Source organism: Vulpes vulpes, chromosome 11, assembly GCF_048418805.1.
Source record: "Vulpes vulpes isolate BD-2025 chromosome 11, VulVul3, whole genome shotgun sequence".
In the NCBI taxonomy this organism is placed as follows: Eukaryota; Metazoa; Chordata; class Mammalia; order Carnivora; family Canidae; genus Vulpes; species Vulpes vulpes.
In genome coordinates, this window is record NC_132790.1 from 66257840 (window position 1) to 66273961 (window position 16122).

Consider the following 16122-nt stretch of genomic DNA (forward strand, 5'->3'; position numbering starts at 1 on the left):
TAACTACAGGAAAGATCATCATTCCCATAGTGTGTGTGTGTGTGTGTGTGTGTGTGTGTGTGTGTGTGTGTGGAATGTGAAGTATTAAGAGTGTGCAGCTTGTTCTGGAGCCTCAGAGAAATAAATGGGGGCTCCAGAATGAGACAGCAGCATACTGGCCTAACGAGGCTGTGCCATGACTAGAGAGGTCTAGAGTTGACCAGAATATGAAGAAGGAAAGTTGACCACACACACAGACCCCATATGGAGACAACAGATGGCTCTGGAGACACTACTGAAAGAGCAGTAACACTGCGTCCGGCTCAATCTCTGACAGGTCAACCACTCAAAGGTCTACCCTGGACTTTCTTACAAAGCACTGAGGACACAGTGTTGCAAGAAATTGACAGAGACCTTGTTGCTGAGTCAACCAAAGGTGTTTTATTGTAAGGCAGGCACAGTTACAGAGCATTAAGTCAGAGACGCCACAATTTCCGTCAACCCAAACACAGAAGGAGACCTTGTTCTTGGATTCCTCCAAATTGAGCAGATCCACAGACAGACCTGAGCAACCCTGTTGACGAGGTCAGTTGATCTCCAATTCCTGCTTTGCCTTGGAAAATGGCATTTCCAAACTGTCCATTTATTGTTGGTTAGCTTACATTCAGGGTATTTGAAGCCACTTTTGATATTTTGTGATTTCTCACCATTCTAACTATAGGATCAGACAGGAATTAAATTTCAACCTACAAGGTTTGTGTTTCTTTGTAGTGTAACATATATATCAAATAGCATGCAAGAGCCCCAGGTATAATGTATGTTTGATTATGTTTCAACTCCAAGCGATACCACATTGAGATCGCTTCAGTAGCTAAGCAAATGTGACTCGGGCCATTACCTGGATCCAAAACTTGGGGGGAAAAAAGAAAGAAAGAAAATGTATTTTTAATCTAAGGATCAGTGCTACACAAATCAAATCATGCAGCCCCATTTACCAAGTAACCTGGGATTGCAATTCAGAAAATCCTCAGGGAAAGAATTTGTTCATAAACAAGGCAAATTTCAGCAACAGAATTATACTTTCCAAAGCAATTCTTTTCTTACAGGTCTCAGGGCCAAGGGAAGAAAAAGACAAGACAGGGGTGGGGGTAGAGGTGGGGGAAGGATAAAAAAGGAAAGAAAGCCAACCATTCCAAAGTATCCAGAACTGTGTTATGCAGGTGATGGAAAAGCAAAAACAGTCCAATCAGGAAGCACATGTATCTCAAAGAGCTTCAGTCTGAAGGGGTGCTGGGCTCGAGTCCCACTCTGAGTGCTTCTTGGTTCCAGCTGCTGTTTCTGTCCTGGGGACCAGCGACATCTCTCTCATTCTCCTTCAGCGGTTCCCCCAGACACCTGAGAAGGTGGTCTTCCTCTGGCCAACAGCGGAGCCTGTGGAAGGACACACGGGAAACAGCCCATCAGGCCCGGGCCCAACCATCTGACAGCTCAAGGCCGATGGAGTCAAGGGCAGAGGGAAGAGTGATGTTTCCTCACCTCCTCCAGGCTTCCTTCCTGCCGCCTCTCCAGAAGGGTGGCTTTATGCTTTGGAGCAGCCAATGGCTTGGAATCTTTGAGATCTTGTAGTGAACTCATTGGGGTACCCATCACCTTTCAGTCCATGATATCTCTGTTGACAAGAACATAAAATAAATACCCCTGCATCACTGGTCTATGAATCTTGAGGAGAAGGAGACACAACAGAGTAACACGGACACATGGAAAGGAGTGAAGGGAGAATGAGAGAGAATAAAACTCAGAAAGGATACTCTACCTGCCACCTTTCCCTGGAATTTCCCTAGGTGGTCGCATCCTGGACAGGAGGCTCCAGGTGAAGTCTAAGACCGCCCAGAGGTCTCAAAGTCTGAAAGGTCAGGAAGCATCATTCCACTGCCACGCAGGCACCTGAACCCAAAATTCAGCTCCTTGAGAACCTCAGCCAGCCTTGCCCCAATTCTCCTGAGTAGATCCTGTCACTGAAATACTACATAACAGAGAGCAAAGTGCAGTTGAAAATTAGCAGGAGGTTCTCCATCTTTCTTTGCCCCAGGGTGGTGGTGAAGGAAAGGGTGGAGGTGAGGTGGGAGGGGTATCAATAACCACCCAGGCTTCTCGTTAGTGATTTCAGTCTTAAACTTCAAACTCTCAATTTCCTACCCAGTGATAGAAGATTCCTCCAAGCCCATGGACCAGGCCCTTAGGTTTAATCTAGCCTTGCTCGTTGAATCTACAGCATCATCCAGATCCTAAAGTTTCTATACCTGGGTCAGGAGAATTCCAGAACTGAAGCATGCCAGACCCCTGGTTCCACCTGTGATCCCCCTTTCCCAAAACTCATGGGAAGTCCAGGGCTACCCCTCTGTCCTTCAGAGAATCTACCTCCTTGGAACACCGGGTAGGCTGCCCACCAGTGAAGAACACAGGCTGAGAATCACAAGAACTTACAGTACTACCAGGAAAGGTAAAGAGAGAAGAACTTACCCAAACCCACCCAGCTTCCAGGGTCATACCAAAGGGTAGGTGCTGGTGGAAGTGCTCTGCCCTCAGCACACATGATAAAGAGGGTGCACTGTCTTGTAGAGGACTTAAAATCAATAATGAAATTAAGAGTTACTCTACTTTTTACTATAACTGTGCACTGGCAAATCTAAGAATGCTGGTGACCAGAGAGTCCCTCCCACCCAGGCAAAACTCCACCCCAAACCCCTCTCTGCAAACTATTCATGGTATCCTCATAATGTCAGAGTCTGTCCTTGTGCTCTTCCCTCTGCCTGGAATCTTCTTCCCCCATACTATCTGCCCACATTACCAACTTTCAAGCTGGATTTTGGATGCTACCTCTTCAAAGAGGACAGTCATGACCTCTTGACTAGAAGTAATCCCTCTTCCTCTTAACTCCCGTGGCAATTTATCTATGTTCTTTTATTGTATTATAAAATACAATATATTGTATTATACTTGAACATGCAAAAATATTATCTTCCCTATCCATATATATCAAGATGCTGAGAAAAATATATGGGGTTTGAAATTAGGCCTGGATTAGATTCCTAGGTCTCACCCTGAACTAGTGGTGTGATGCTGGGCTAGTTTATTTACCTCTTTAGTTTATTTCAACATCTATAAAATGAGGAAAGTATAACCCACCTCATAGGGCTGTTGCATTAAATTAGATAATACACACAAAATATCTAGCCTGAGATAATATACCGTTGGCAGTTATTAGTTTCTCTACTCTCTTCATAAGGGTAGAATCTTCCTCTTTCCAACTCCTGCAGGACTTACCCAGAAAAGTGGTAAAATGTGGAGGGTACTAAAAATGAGGGTAGGAAAGAGCTACAATATAGGCCCATTTGGAGGATTCAGTGAGGGAGTGTATGTTAAGTTCTTAGATCAAAACCTGGTACATAGTATGGGTTAAAGGAATGTATATTAAATAGAATATTTAATACAATGTTCTGTGAGTTAATGTAGGATTTCCTGACTCCATAGAGCATGCCAAGTATCAATTATCAAGATATTCCTTCCCTCGCTTCAAACTTCTTCCTCTCTTCATCAAATGATAATAAAAGGTAAATAGGGGGACGCCTGGGTAGCTCAGCGGTTGTGTGTCTGCCTTCGGCTCGGGTTGTGATCCTGGAGTTCTGGGATTGAGTTCCATATCAGGCTTCCTGCATGGAGCCTGCTTCTCCCTCTGACTATGTCTCTGCCTATCTCTGTGTCTCTAATGAACAAATAAATAAAATCTTTAAAAAAAAAAAGGTGGGGGGGGGGAAATGGCAACGTTTCTGAAAGTAGAACTTTCAGAAAATCACATAATGTTAGAGCTAGGAAACCCTTTCTCCCCATAGGTAACACATGCTGAGAACTTGTGATGTGTGAGGTACCAAACTAAGAAATTTACAGTGTCTTACTTAACGTTCATCTGAACCCTGTGAGGAGCTGCCCTGACTATTTCTATTTTACAGATTTGGCAAATAAGGCCCAGGGAGGTTAAGGAAACTGCCTGTGGATGCACAACCAGTAAGATGCAGAGCTGGGCCTGTTAATGAGGTTAAGAATCACACTCCCACTCACTATGGATGTACTGTAGCACTTTCTGTGAGAAGGGAGATGTTGTGTGCTAATATGGTAGTCATGAGCCATATGTAGCTCCTGAGCTCTTGAAATTTTTCTACTTGGTACTGACTCATGTGTCAATGAGGAACTGACTTTTAAATTTTACTTAATGCTACTTAATTTAAATTTAAGCATACTGATGTACTGGACACTGCAGGTCTACTATACCTTGAAGACCTTGCAGAGGCCCCCTGTTTTGATGTTAGAGATGGCTTGATTTGCCCTAGACATAAAGTCAGGGCAGAACCTTCAGAGGGAGAAATAGGGCTTTGCTCATTACAGAGCATAGGATTGGAGCAAGATACACTTGGGTTGGAAATGCAGGTTCTTTCATTCACTGGCTGTACCCACAGCACATTAGTCAATGTTCCTGGGCATCTGATCTCTTTTTAGTTAAGGAGGCATAATACCACTTCTAGGGTCAATGTGATCAGCAAGTAAAACAGCATATGGAGAGTGCTTAGCACATACTTGGTATAATTTAAGGGGAAGTTGTAGCACACATACACACATAACTTATAAAAATTCCTCTCTCAGGATGCCTGGTTAGCTCAGTGGTTGAGTGTGTGCCTTCAGCTCAAGGCCTGATCCCGGGGTCCTGAGATCGAGGGGAGCCTACTTCCCCCTCTGTCTGTATCTCTGCCTCTCTCTGTGTGTGTCTCTAATGAATAATAAAATCTTTAAGAAAAATTCTTCTCTCCATGCTCAGTGAGAGAGCAGAAGAAAGTAGTATCAGTGGGGCAGGGGAGAGGTGTTCCACCTGCATTCCACTCAGTATACATGTGTTTGTCACAAGTCGAGCACAAGATGGGAAATACAGATGCTTTCTCATTTCAACAGGCTCTCAGGGTCTTAGTGCATGATTCTAGTGTTTATATGTGATTTTCCCCTAATGCCCTGATTTTAGAACCTAATCACCACCTCAACCCATGTTAAATAATGATCCTTAATGTTATTCTGCACCAAGTTCTTATGTGCAGGCTGTTATTATGATTATTTCCATAACCCAGTAGCAACACTCCTTATCCCAGGCAGCTCTTGGCTACATTCTTGTTCTCGCTAGCTCACTCAAATGCACATGAACTCTCTCTTTTCTCTTTCGTGTGTATACATACATTTATGTTCTCTCTCTGGGTTGGTTTTTAACTTAACTGTGTTTTGCCTCCAAACCCACCCTGCTTCATAGTGCTGGGGCCCTGAAAAGCACATCTCTCCTGGGCCGCAGGCTCCCTGTTAGGTCTGCCCATAGCGGGAGGAGAGGGAACTGGTTCCTATGAGATTCCTATTCTGTAACATGGCTCCAGCAAGAACTCTTCACAGTGGCAATAGCAACTGGTTCCAGTCAGAGCAGCTGACTCCACTTTGCAGTTTCTATTTCCAGCCCCCTTCAGAGATACCAGCACAGCCAGCTAGTGTTCCCTCCTCAGAAGTCTGGGTTCTCCATCTGCAGGGCCCATCATCCAAGTATCTAAGTTTTCATTACCCTAACTTCTTTCCTTTGTTCCCCCAGCCCTAGAGGTCCAGCTACTTCCTGCACTCTGTGACCCCTGTTGGATTATTTAACACCTGGCTAACAAGTGATGAGGTTCAAGAAATGCCATCCCAAAACATGCCACCTTGGCATCCTGAATATTGTAAACTGAAATCTGAGAGAACAGCAGAAGTGATAAGGTCACTCTCTCGTCTCTGTCTCCTGTCTCTCTTCTTCCCTGAAACAGGTCACCGAGCCCTCCTGTGAGAGGTGTCCTCTCTATGCCCGGAGAAAAGGAGCACCCTCATCTCTAAAGACAAAGGGACACCTAGAAGAATTTTATCAAGGAGACTTGCTTAGTTTCCCCCCAGGTTACTATGATTATCCCCTAGTCTTTGACCTCTCATATCCCCCCACCACTACTCACTTTTCATCCTGCCTTTCTGAGAAATTCACAGCTCTAACCACTGTTGTGGGTCTTCATTTCTTTGTGAAGGCTCCATGTCACATAACATTTATATTAAATAAATCTATATTCTTTTCTCCTATTAATCTGTCCTTATCAGCTTGCTTTTCAGACAGAGGCAGGGACTCTGAAGAGTCGAGGAAAACTTTTTCCTCCCCTACAAAAGTCTTCATAGTAAATCTTCCTGTTAAAGTAACTTGTTTAGCTTCTGTCTTCTGACCAGATCCAACCTGATACACTATTCCTCTCCCTCTTCCACGGACAATCTATGTTACTGTGTATATAAGAATATATGAACATATCTTACTTTTATTTTCCCCACATAAAAGTATCAATAAATTATTAACATATCCTGGCACTTCTATTCTAGATCTTCTCTGCCTAGCATGTAAACACAGGATAGCAAAAAAGGAATAGAGCACATCAAATAACATAATTTGATGTATCAGAGAGTAATTAACCCCTGAGGTGCAATCTCTGGGAGCTCATTCCTGGGCACATCTGCCAGGGCAGCTAAAAATCAGGTAAAACACATGGACATTTCCATTAACAAAGATCAACACATGGGAGTCGCAGCAGGGGCATTTGCTAAAGCCTGGGATGCAGACCTTCTGTGGCAATGCATCAACAACTATGTCAGATGAACGAGAGCCCTCTGCAACGCTGCAGCCTTTGACAGGTTTCACTGCCCCCATCTGCCAGCTCTCTAGAGAAGGTACACACACACAAGACAATACAATACAAAGCAATGCAAAGCAATGCAACAGAAGAGGAGACTGTACTGTATTAGAACCATTCACTTTAGAGATACTGACCACTTCCCTGACAATGCTGCCAGTCTTATCCTTTATAAACATAGCAGGAGACTTGGGATGAAATCCCCACTGCTTATTGGTCACCGCCTGCCTCTTCAACCTAAGTGAGCTGAAGAAGCACATATTGTTCTCCAATCACATGCAGCTTCCATTCTTCTGGAATGATCCCTGTGGAAGAATCAGGTCTTCATGCCACAGATAAAGTGACTGTCTATAATCCACAGTGTGGCTAACCTACCTGCTAGCCCAACATCATCCATAGCCAACATATGCCTACTAGAACACCGGGTGTCCTAACTTGGTGGAGCAGCCATTACAACCTGGATCCTCAGGCTCCAAACCGCTTTCCATCTCAACATGCTTCAGCTGGTACCTTCTTCCCAATGTCAGGTGAACCATACTCTATTGAGGAACTCATATAAGAAAGCCTATGGGTCTGGCTTCAACATCACCCACTATTAATCCAGGCCTTCATAGACAGTGTTTTCTTCTCAGTGTTCAAAACCTCTCTCTCCTTTCCTGTCCAAGCCATTGCTTCCATTAGTATCTATAAATGTAGCAGAAGCTATCAATATCTCCCCCCTACTCCATATTCTTCAGGCCTTTCCAAGGCCAACCTCCAGCTGCCATTAGCTGCATCTCTTTGCATGAGAGTGTTCTCCAAAAACTCTCTCTCTGGGCATGGCAGGCCAGGAATGTGCGGGTTACTGGTCCTGAGAGGAGTCCTCAACCAGAGGCTGACAGTCCAGATGATAATGATAGGGTGTGTGTCTTGGCTGTTCCCCAAAAGCTCCCCATAGGGCTTAAGCCTAAGTGTCCATCATCATCCATAGCTGGCTCAGGAACACATCCTTTGTTGGCTGCCTTTATAGCTCTTATCTTCCTTTCCTTTCCCTCTTGGTGGTGTTTCCAAAACTTCTCAAAAAAACTATTTGCTCTTAAATCCTTATCTCGAGGTCATTCCTGGAGAACCAAAACTTAGGCAGCAGAAAACGGTCTTTTTCCAATTCCTGTTAATTCAAAGCATTTTAGCAAATGCTTTAATTTTATGTACATATTAATATGTGAACATAAATATGTGTTCCTAGGCTTCTTTAATTGGATTTATAAATAATGAACAATATATGTCTGGTTGACATTTGAATTTTCCTGTATTTTGCTTTGTGTTGATTCTGTCCCCCCGCTAAGTTGATAAGATGTTCAAAGGCCAGGAGTGCATTGCCTCCTCCTTCTATAATTTTCCACAGTGCCTGGCATGATGCTCCACAGAGTGAATATTCAATCAGGGCTGACAGACAAGAGGCCACAGAGGTCAGGTCTGTTTGTCCCATGGGCTTGTCAAAGGTGAGATAGCTCCTAAGAGAAAGAAACTGTGACGCTATTTTCAACCCTTTGAAGGATGAGCCTGGAAACCCGGAATGGAAGCTGGCACTGAGACAGGGCATCAAGTCAGGACACCAGAGTCATGGGGCACGTGCTAAGCCCTCCAGCCACATAGGATGAGAGATGCTGCATTGTCAGATATGTTCTCTTAGCCTGTTTCTGAGTGAGAGTCCAGCCAGAGGCAAAGTGAGCTAGATAAACTAGACAGAGCAATATCAGGTCCATCTCCAGGAAATCTTTTCCGAAAATTCTGGGCCTTTGCTGAAAAGGCTGGGCCTTCTGATTAAGCACCTAAAAATTGATCACAGAACTGGGTGCTAATAGGTGAGGGACCAAAACAGATAGAGAGGAAGCCCTACTTGACCCATCTTACACTCCAAAAATGATGGTTTAGGAGACAATTAGCAGAGGCACACAGTAATAAAAATTAGTACCTCTAACTACAAATGCCCCTACCTTTCCTTCAGGCCCTTATCCCTCTCCCGGGCCAGGAGGACTTTATGCCCTTTCCATTTATCTATTTCCTTTCCCAACCAGAATAAAATCTAGTTTATCAGACATCCTAGACCTCAAATCTTTATTAACTGGCTTGCTCAGGATACAAAGATTCTAAGGGACCTTCTGAACAAAACAAAGGTGAAATGACACTCAGTGTTATTTCAGAACTGAGTATTCTGTTGCATTATTTTCTAAGCCTTTTACAGCTGACAATCCAAATAAGGTATTGATTAAACAGATCACTCCATATCCCCAATTTGGCTGCTAAGAGACTTCCCTGTAATATCTTTTCAATCCTTTCTTGTTGAATCTAGTGCCTCAAGAGTGAATGGCCGGTGGAAACCTCATGCACTCAGCATCCCAGAGGCTCTGCACAGCTCCTGGTACGTAGGACAGGCCTGCCCACAAAATGGAGCTATCTACCAGTTAGGGGATTCTAAAAGAACATTTCTAAGGCTTTATCTGGGAAAATCACACCAACATATGGCTTTACATAAATGCTGATTGAGGAAACTGAATTCTCCAGCAGCTTTCTAAGAATAATTCTTATTTCAATAGAAAGCCCAGCCTAGACTGGTTTGTTTGCTCACTCCACCCCCATCACATGGGAATTTGAAGAAGCCACAATGACAAGTAGACAGAGCAATGGGTAATTCATCCAGAAATGAATGGCAAACAGAATAATAAAATGCTGTCACAATGGCCAAAAAGAAGTCAGAATCAAGAAGGGCATGGAAAGGAATCACAATGACAACTAGAGATTTCTAAGCACCAAATATGAAGGCACACATGATGTACTTTCTTAATCTTCCTCTAACTTCTACACCTATCTATACAGAAATGAACTGTCAGCCAGATAAACTCATTCAGGAAACAAATAATCATTTGCATGATACATAGATACAACAGCCAGAGCTATCAAGTCTCAGAGTGAAGATCTAAATGATCTGGTCCGTTCAGATGAATTCTGCACATTGTTTATGGGAAAAATTCACTACTCAATTTTCTCACACATGAGAAGTACAAGCCAATAGAACGAATGTTTAATTACAGTCACCTTCAAAGCTCCAGGTCTACTGAAAGAGAACCATGGCAGAAGAGAAAAAGGGAACACATTTCTATTAGGCTTACTGACTCCCTGGGTTTCTTGCATGCCTGAGTGCCATTACAGAAAGAAAATTATATCCTAGGTTGCCAATGATTTTACCCACACAGAAAGAAGACTTCAGCACTTTTTTAGGATTCATGTTATAAAATATTCCATACTATCCCAAATTGTGCTCAACTTTGCATTCATCACTGCCTATTTAACCTGTAGCAAGTTATAAGATTAAACATGGCCCCATGTTTGCCTTATTAATGTCTAATGTTTCCAAAAATTAGAGGGTAGTTTATTTGAGGTCAATTCTCATCCTGCCTAGTCTCTCCTGTAGTCCATGATAGTTCAATATCTCCCCACCTTAGAGTTATAGCAATTCCTTTCCTTTACCCCAAAACTGCATTTGTCCTTGACAGTTTCTGGCTGTTAGGGGTCAGGAAAAGAAAAGAGATTATTTATCATAAAGTGTTTTTATGACATTGATGCTCAGATCCTCAAAAAAGCCTAGAAGCTCCTATTTGAACATCTTTATACATGTCCTCGACCTGTGGTATGAACTCCCTGAAGGCCGAAGCTGTTTTTCATACATGTTCCTTTTGTGGTCTCAAAATACCTAGTACAGTGCTGAGGATTGAGTTACAGTGCCTATCTTTTCTAATAAAAAGTTCTGGAGCTCACTGTCACAGGAAATACCTTGTAGCTGCCCAACTTGGATCAGGAATTCCCAGGCTTCCATGGGTTTAGGTAGGTCCCAGAGAAGTGTCCCTGGGACACCACTTAAAGATGGTGCCCATGAGTCTCCTGGGGGCCTTCTCTTTTTTTTCTCATTTACTCCTCACTCACTTTTGCCTGTAACTCACTGAAGACTAGGAACAAGATCTCAAATGCCAAAAAGCTCTATATACACGTCACTGAGATGGGTACTGCACAGACGCTGCCAGATCATCACAATGGGGAAAGAGGTCCCAGGAAGCCCCTGTGGCTGCCCCAGTCCAAGGCACAGAGCACACCCAGGAGCTTTCAGTCTCCTAAACTTAATCCCTTCCCCCTTGGTTCCCTGTAGACTGCTGCTCCCCGGAAATGGGAACAGAGAAGGTACATTGGTCTTTCCTTGGCCTTGGGAATTCTAGAAATGGAGCTTGTTGACTTGCCTGGGAGACATCGAGGAAATAAGAGAGAATTCTACTCATTAGTGAGAGGTGCTGGTGATATGTAATGGGTACTTCCCCAACTAATGCAACTTTAGACAAATCTGGGTTTCAAGTACCTCATCTATAAAATGCAAACACTAAAACTCTTGATTACATTGAACATCTCATATTCAGACATCAGGCTCCTTGCATTTGCTCTAATCCACTGGAGCTATCAATGAGAATGTCCCTTTTACTGGAGCTCAAATAAGGTTATGAAGGTCATTCCAAAATGGGTTTAAGTGAGTTTTTCCACCCACGTCTATACCAGTAAATTTCCAATCTATCAATCGTTCCAAAGCCGTGACCCAGAGGAACCAAGTTCCCAGGCAGGAAATGAATATAAACAGAGTTCATATTCGTCTGTGTGTGGTCTACTCAGATGCAAACAGATTATTCAACCAGGGCAAACACATGAGGTGCCAGCATCAAACCCAAATGGTGACAGAGCCAATTACAATTCAGCTTGCCTTGCTGATTTTGAAATGTCACTTATGCTGAAGAAATGCTGTCCATAAAAGCCCTGCAAAAGAGAAACAACACTACTATGACTTTCACTGGCTATCATGAGCAAGAAACCAAGTAGGATCACCAACTTGCTGTGCTATCCAACAAACCTTTAAATTCCTTGGTTTTGGAGAAGTAGAAATCTTTAATGCAGATGTCAAAAACTCTTATGAACACAAAAGCTTTGGAGGTAACACAGACAAAGGAAAAAGGCTGGGTGGGCACTGTGTGAAACTTGAAAGCACACCATTCACTTCCAGTGTTCATTTGCCATGGAAGGATTATGGCCTAGGGATGCCAGATCTTTCCATTTTTCAAAAGAAGCCAGAAATCTAGATTATTTACAGGAATCTTTCTGACATTAAAATGTTGGCAACTATAATTTTTTTTAATTACCATACAGGCAAATAAGACACATCGATGGGCCAGATTTGGCTTGTAAGTTGCCAAATTCCAAGGGTTTCTCTGACAGAGAGAGCTAGAATGTAAGGCTGCTGAGAGGATCACATCACAACAGGCTACACTACATGAAAAGCACTCAGTACAATGCCCAGTATGTTAGACCATGGTACACTTTACCTTCAATTCCCTCAACTGAAAATACAGGATAATAATGATTTTACCTCTAAAGCAGCTGTCATTTGAATTATGTGGGATAGTACAAGCAGAGGGCTTAGCACAGTGTCTGATAGAGTAAGTGCTCAATAGCATTTGTTGTTGTTATTATTTGTAACCATGAAGCAAGCTTTAAAACCCTAAATTTTACCAACATGGACACAGTGACCCACAGAAAACCACTAGTTAAGTCTCTGCAAGTATGTAGCAAAGTCAAAATCAAGAAACAGGTTTCCTGACCCCTGACCAGCAAACTTTTCCATGAAGCTCTGGTTTCCACTAAACTCTTAGCTCACAAAGTACTCATTCTCTGTATTAATTTCACCAATATAGTCAATAAAAACAATAGGCTGGTGTTATTTTTGTTTTTGTTGTTAATGACTGATGAAGTTGATATGATGGAGTCTTAATTTATTGACAAAGGGAGAAGGGGCAAGGGAAAAAAAGCCTTTATTATATAAAATCCACAGGATCAACTAATTTTCTTAAGAAGAAAAAACTCTACTGTATGAAGTGACCTGCATTCTGATTAATTATATAAAAATCTGAATTTTGTTCTCTTTTCCCAAGATAGTCTTGTAACTGACAGTCCTTATGATCACAAACAGTATTATGTTTGATGTCTGCAGGAAAAAAATGTTATTCTATTTAGGTAGACAAACAAAATTATCCCAAGCCACTGTTTGGGTAAACAGGGCTTAAGAATATCAACACTGTCAAGGTAAAACACTCAGGAATCCAGTGCTATCTTATATGAAAGTAAACTGCATAAAATGTTTGGAATCCAAGGTAAGAGACAGTATTATAAAGAATCAACAGAACTGACAGTTCTCAAAACATCAAGTTCCCTTTAAACGTAGGCCTGAAAATATGGCCCTGTTTGTTAAAATTTCTTCATTGCCTATTTTCATTGATCCCACTCCCATTTTCATAATCTATTCTTCACACACTGTCTTCCATTAGGACCTTAGGCTCTAAAATCGGCCCTTCTTTCTCAAGGTCCCACCTACGCTCCATGACCACCACAATGAGATGAGTCTATTCAGAAAGTCTATGTGAAGCACACACAGCATCACCGTTTAACCACACGATTGGAAGACCCATAGGGAGTTTTGGTCCTTCTCTCACAGAGTTCTTTCCTTCAGCTTCTCTCATATTTACCAAGCTTCTCTTCTGTTTAAAGATGAAGAACTGGGGGCCCACGCATTCAGGCCCATTCATTCAAAAAACGGCATTGTTGGGTAGCCATTTTTACCTCTGTCTAGGTAGGACCATAGTGCTGAAACAGCAGAAATAGCAACAGTGAATAAATTTCATACTCCTCAAGGCTTGCTTCCAATCATCTTTTCCATCTATTTATGCCTGATTCTATCAGAGTTAGTCTCCTCTTAGTAATATGCTCTGGCTCATCACAGTTTGCTTTTACTAGTATTAAGTATCCATCCCTTTATCTCCTTGACTATATTTTAAGTTTCTTGAGAGAAGGGACTAAGTGTCATTGACATTTGGAAACATTTTTCCTAGTGAACACTTAGTAGAATGTCCTGCACTTAGTAGGTGTCCTTGTAATAACTTGTGTAATTGAATTATGTCTCAAATTCCTGTCTGGTCATCATTTTAATACACTTCAGCCTTTTAAAATTCTTCTCAGTGCTCTCACAGGAGAAAGTGGAGATGAATTCATTACTATGCTTGGCAAAGTGAAAAGCCCAAATTGGATCTGCTTTGCCCTTCTAGTTTGTTACACAGCTGGAATGTGAAGCTGGTTAGAAATCACATCCATCTAGGTTGGCAGATCTATCAGGATCCTGTTGAAGATATTAACATATGAGCTGGTTAGAACAGGATTTATGCATTTCCATCATAGGTAATGGAGATGAAAAGGAACCTGTCAAATCATAGGACCTATTTGTCTGCCCAAGAAGAGTGTTCAATTAAAACAATTATTTATATATATTCTGCAGAGCTTTAAAGACTTCATTCTTCATGCCCCCTTGGGAATCTGGCAAGGGACAAAGAGAATGTCCATTTTTGCAGGTGAGGAAGACAGTAATTCAATTAATAATCCCAGATTCCTTGGAGACTGAAGCTTTGTCCCTTGAGCTCAGATGATGGAAATGGAAATGGTTAGGCCACAGATTTTAAGATAAAGATTCTTTGGCAGGTTTATATGTTTCTAATCAGAGTATAAGAGCTAATTGCAATGAAGTTTACTGTCATTTTATAGGCATGGCTTTATAGAATGAGGCTATTTATTTCTTCCTAAACACTGTATACAATTCAGATATTCAGTTGCCAGTGGAGGGGTAGTGCCTTAACAATGGTTTCACAGACTGAAATAGAGATATAAATAGTATCATCATTCCACTTAGGTAAAGTTCCCCCGACCCCCACACACAAAATAGACTTGTTTATTAAAACAATTACCTTTCCTTATATTTAGTCAAACAATATACAGTACAATAGCAAAAGAAATTTAAACACCTAAGTAAAATGAGATGCCACATTTACAAACTTTACATCATTATTAGTCACTACTCAATCTAAACATGATCATAAATACAAACTTGATGAGGTCTTATGCTATCCTGAGTTCCTTGTCACCATCCCCCCAACCTTGCTCTGTGTGATGGGCAGGTTCTTTGCTCAAAATCATTTATCCTCCAGCATTATGCCTAGACTCCATGTGGCCTTCCCTCATATTTAAGTTTTCAATTTCTCTAGCACTGAAATGAACAGAAAAATGCATTTTTCTTCTCTGCTGGACTACTTAACACAGAATATCCCCTCTTTCCCTTTCTAAGTGTCCTGGTTCCTTATCTCTTCATGGACTTTGCAAAAAGGATACAACAGGCAGCTGAGAGGTATGAAATAGTTTGTAAACACTTTACAGTTAATTTCTACCTTCTATAATGATATTAAGGAGTCACTCTGTATATTACTTTGAGGTTTATTCCGGAACCCTCCATAACTACTGATTGGCTCACTCATACTCAGCTTACAGATATTACACTATTTTTAGAGGACTTGGAATTATTATCTAAATACCAACCTATTGCAGACCTTTTCCTTTAAAAACATGTAAATAAAATATTTTCTTTACACACATACACCACACACAACGACACACAGCACTTTAGTGCCCAAAGGAACTGTACTATATTAGACAACTTGACATTTGTTTTTCCTAGGAGCTTATAATAAAATAGACAACACTGACCCAGACATGTAGTAGGCATTTGGCAAACACTCCCTACATCATTAAACTGAGAAGAAACAGTGAAATGTCTGTCCCATATACTGCAGCCCAAGGGCTTTTGAGGTAAGGAACAAAGATAGGTAAAGTCCAATAGCTAGTGACACCCATGGCCACTAGGCTGAGGATGCTGAGAAACCATAAGTTCTTGGCCCATGAGACCAAAGCAAAGAGAACCATGACACCATTGCTTGAGAAATTAAAAAGGAAAATAGTTCAAATGAGGTAAGAGATTATTAAAGGGAGAAATTCCAATAATTCTATCATAAAGATCCAAATAAACATAACAGGAATAGATTTTTAAATGATAATACTAACCAAGTGGCTGCAGAGAAAGCTCTATGATGAGCTTATCTTTTTAAAGGGTGAGAACGAAGACAAAAAAATGTGCAATGTAAAAGATGCACACAAATGTTCAGGCTAAAGCAGAGAAAGAAGCAAAGGTTTTTAAAGAAAAATATAAAGAAACATGAGCACCTTTTTCTTCTCTTTCTTTTAAACTCAAGCCAAAAAGGAAAATGGGTAGAGATGGTTCAGCTAACAGTAGTGTAATTAATGTTCATAGCAGAGAAGGAGCTCAACTCTTTTGCTGTTTTCTCTATTAGAATAGTTTTCAAACAAAAAGGGCCAAGGATGGCAAAGAGAATATGTGTTTATTTACCAGCTGATTATTTATTAACTCTCA

The 16122-nt window shown here is 41.6% G+C and overlaps 1 protein-coding gene and 1 long non-coding RNA gene across 19 annotated transcripts in view; both read right to left on the minus strand.

Moving 5' to 3' along the window:
- The window catches only part of RBMS3 (RNA binding motif single stranded interacting protein 3), a 1278291-nt gene that overhangs the window by 1117077 nt on the left and 145092 nt on the right, over positions 1 to 16122 (minus strand). The gene's annotated exons all lie outside the window — the stretch shown is intronic.
- Positions 1518 to 15541, minus strand: LOC112925573 (uncharacterized). Its single transcript, XR_011995246.1, has 3 exons — positions 2500 to 15541; positions 1793 to 2002; positions 1518 to 1648 (listed from the first exon to the last, which is right to left on the minus strand). It is a non-coding gene; the product is annotated as an uncharacterized lncRNA (long non-coding RNA).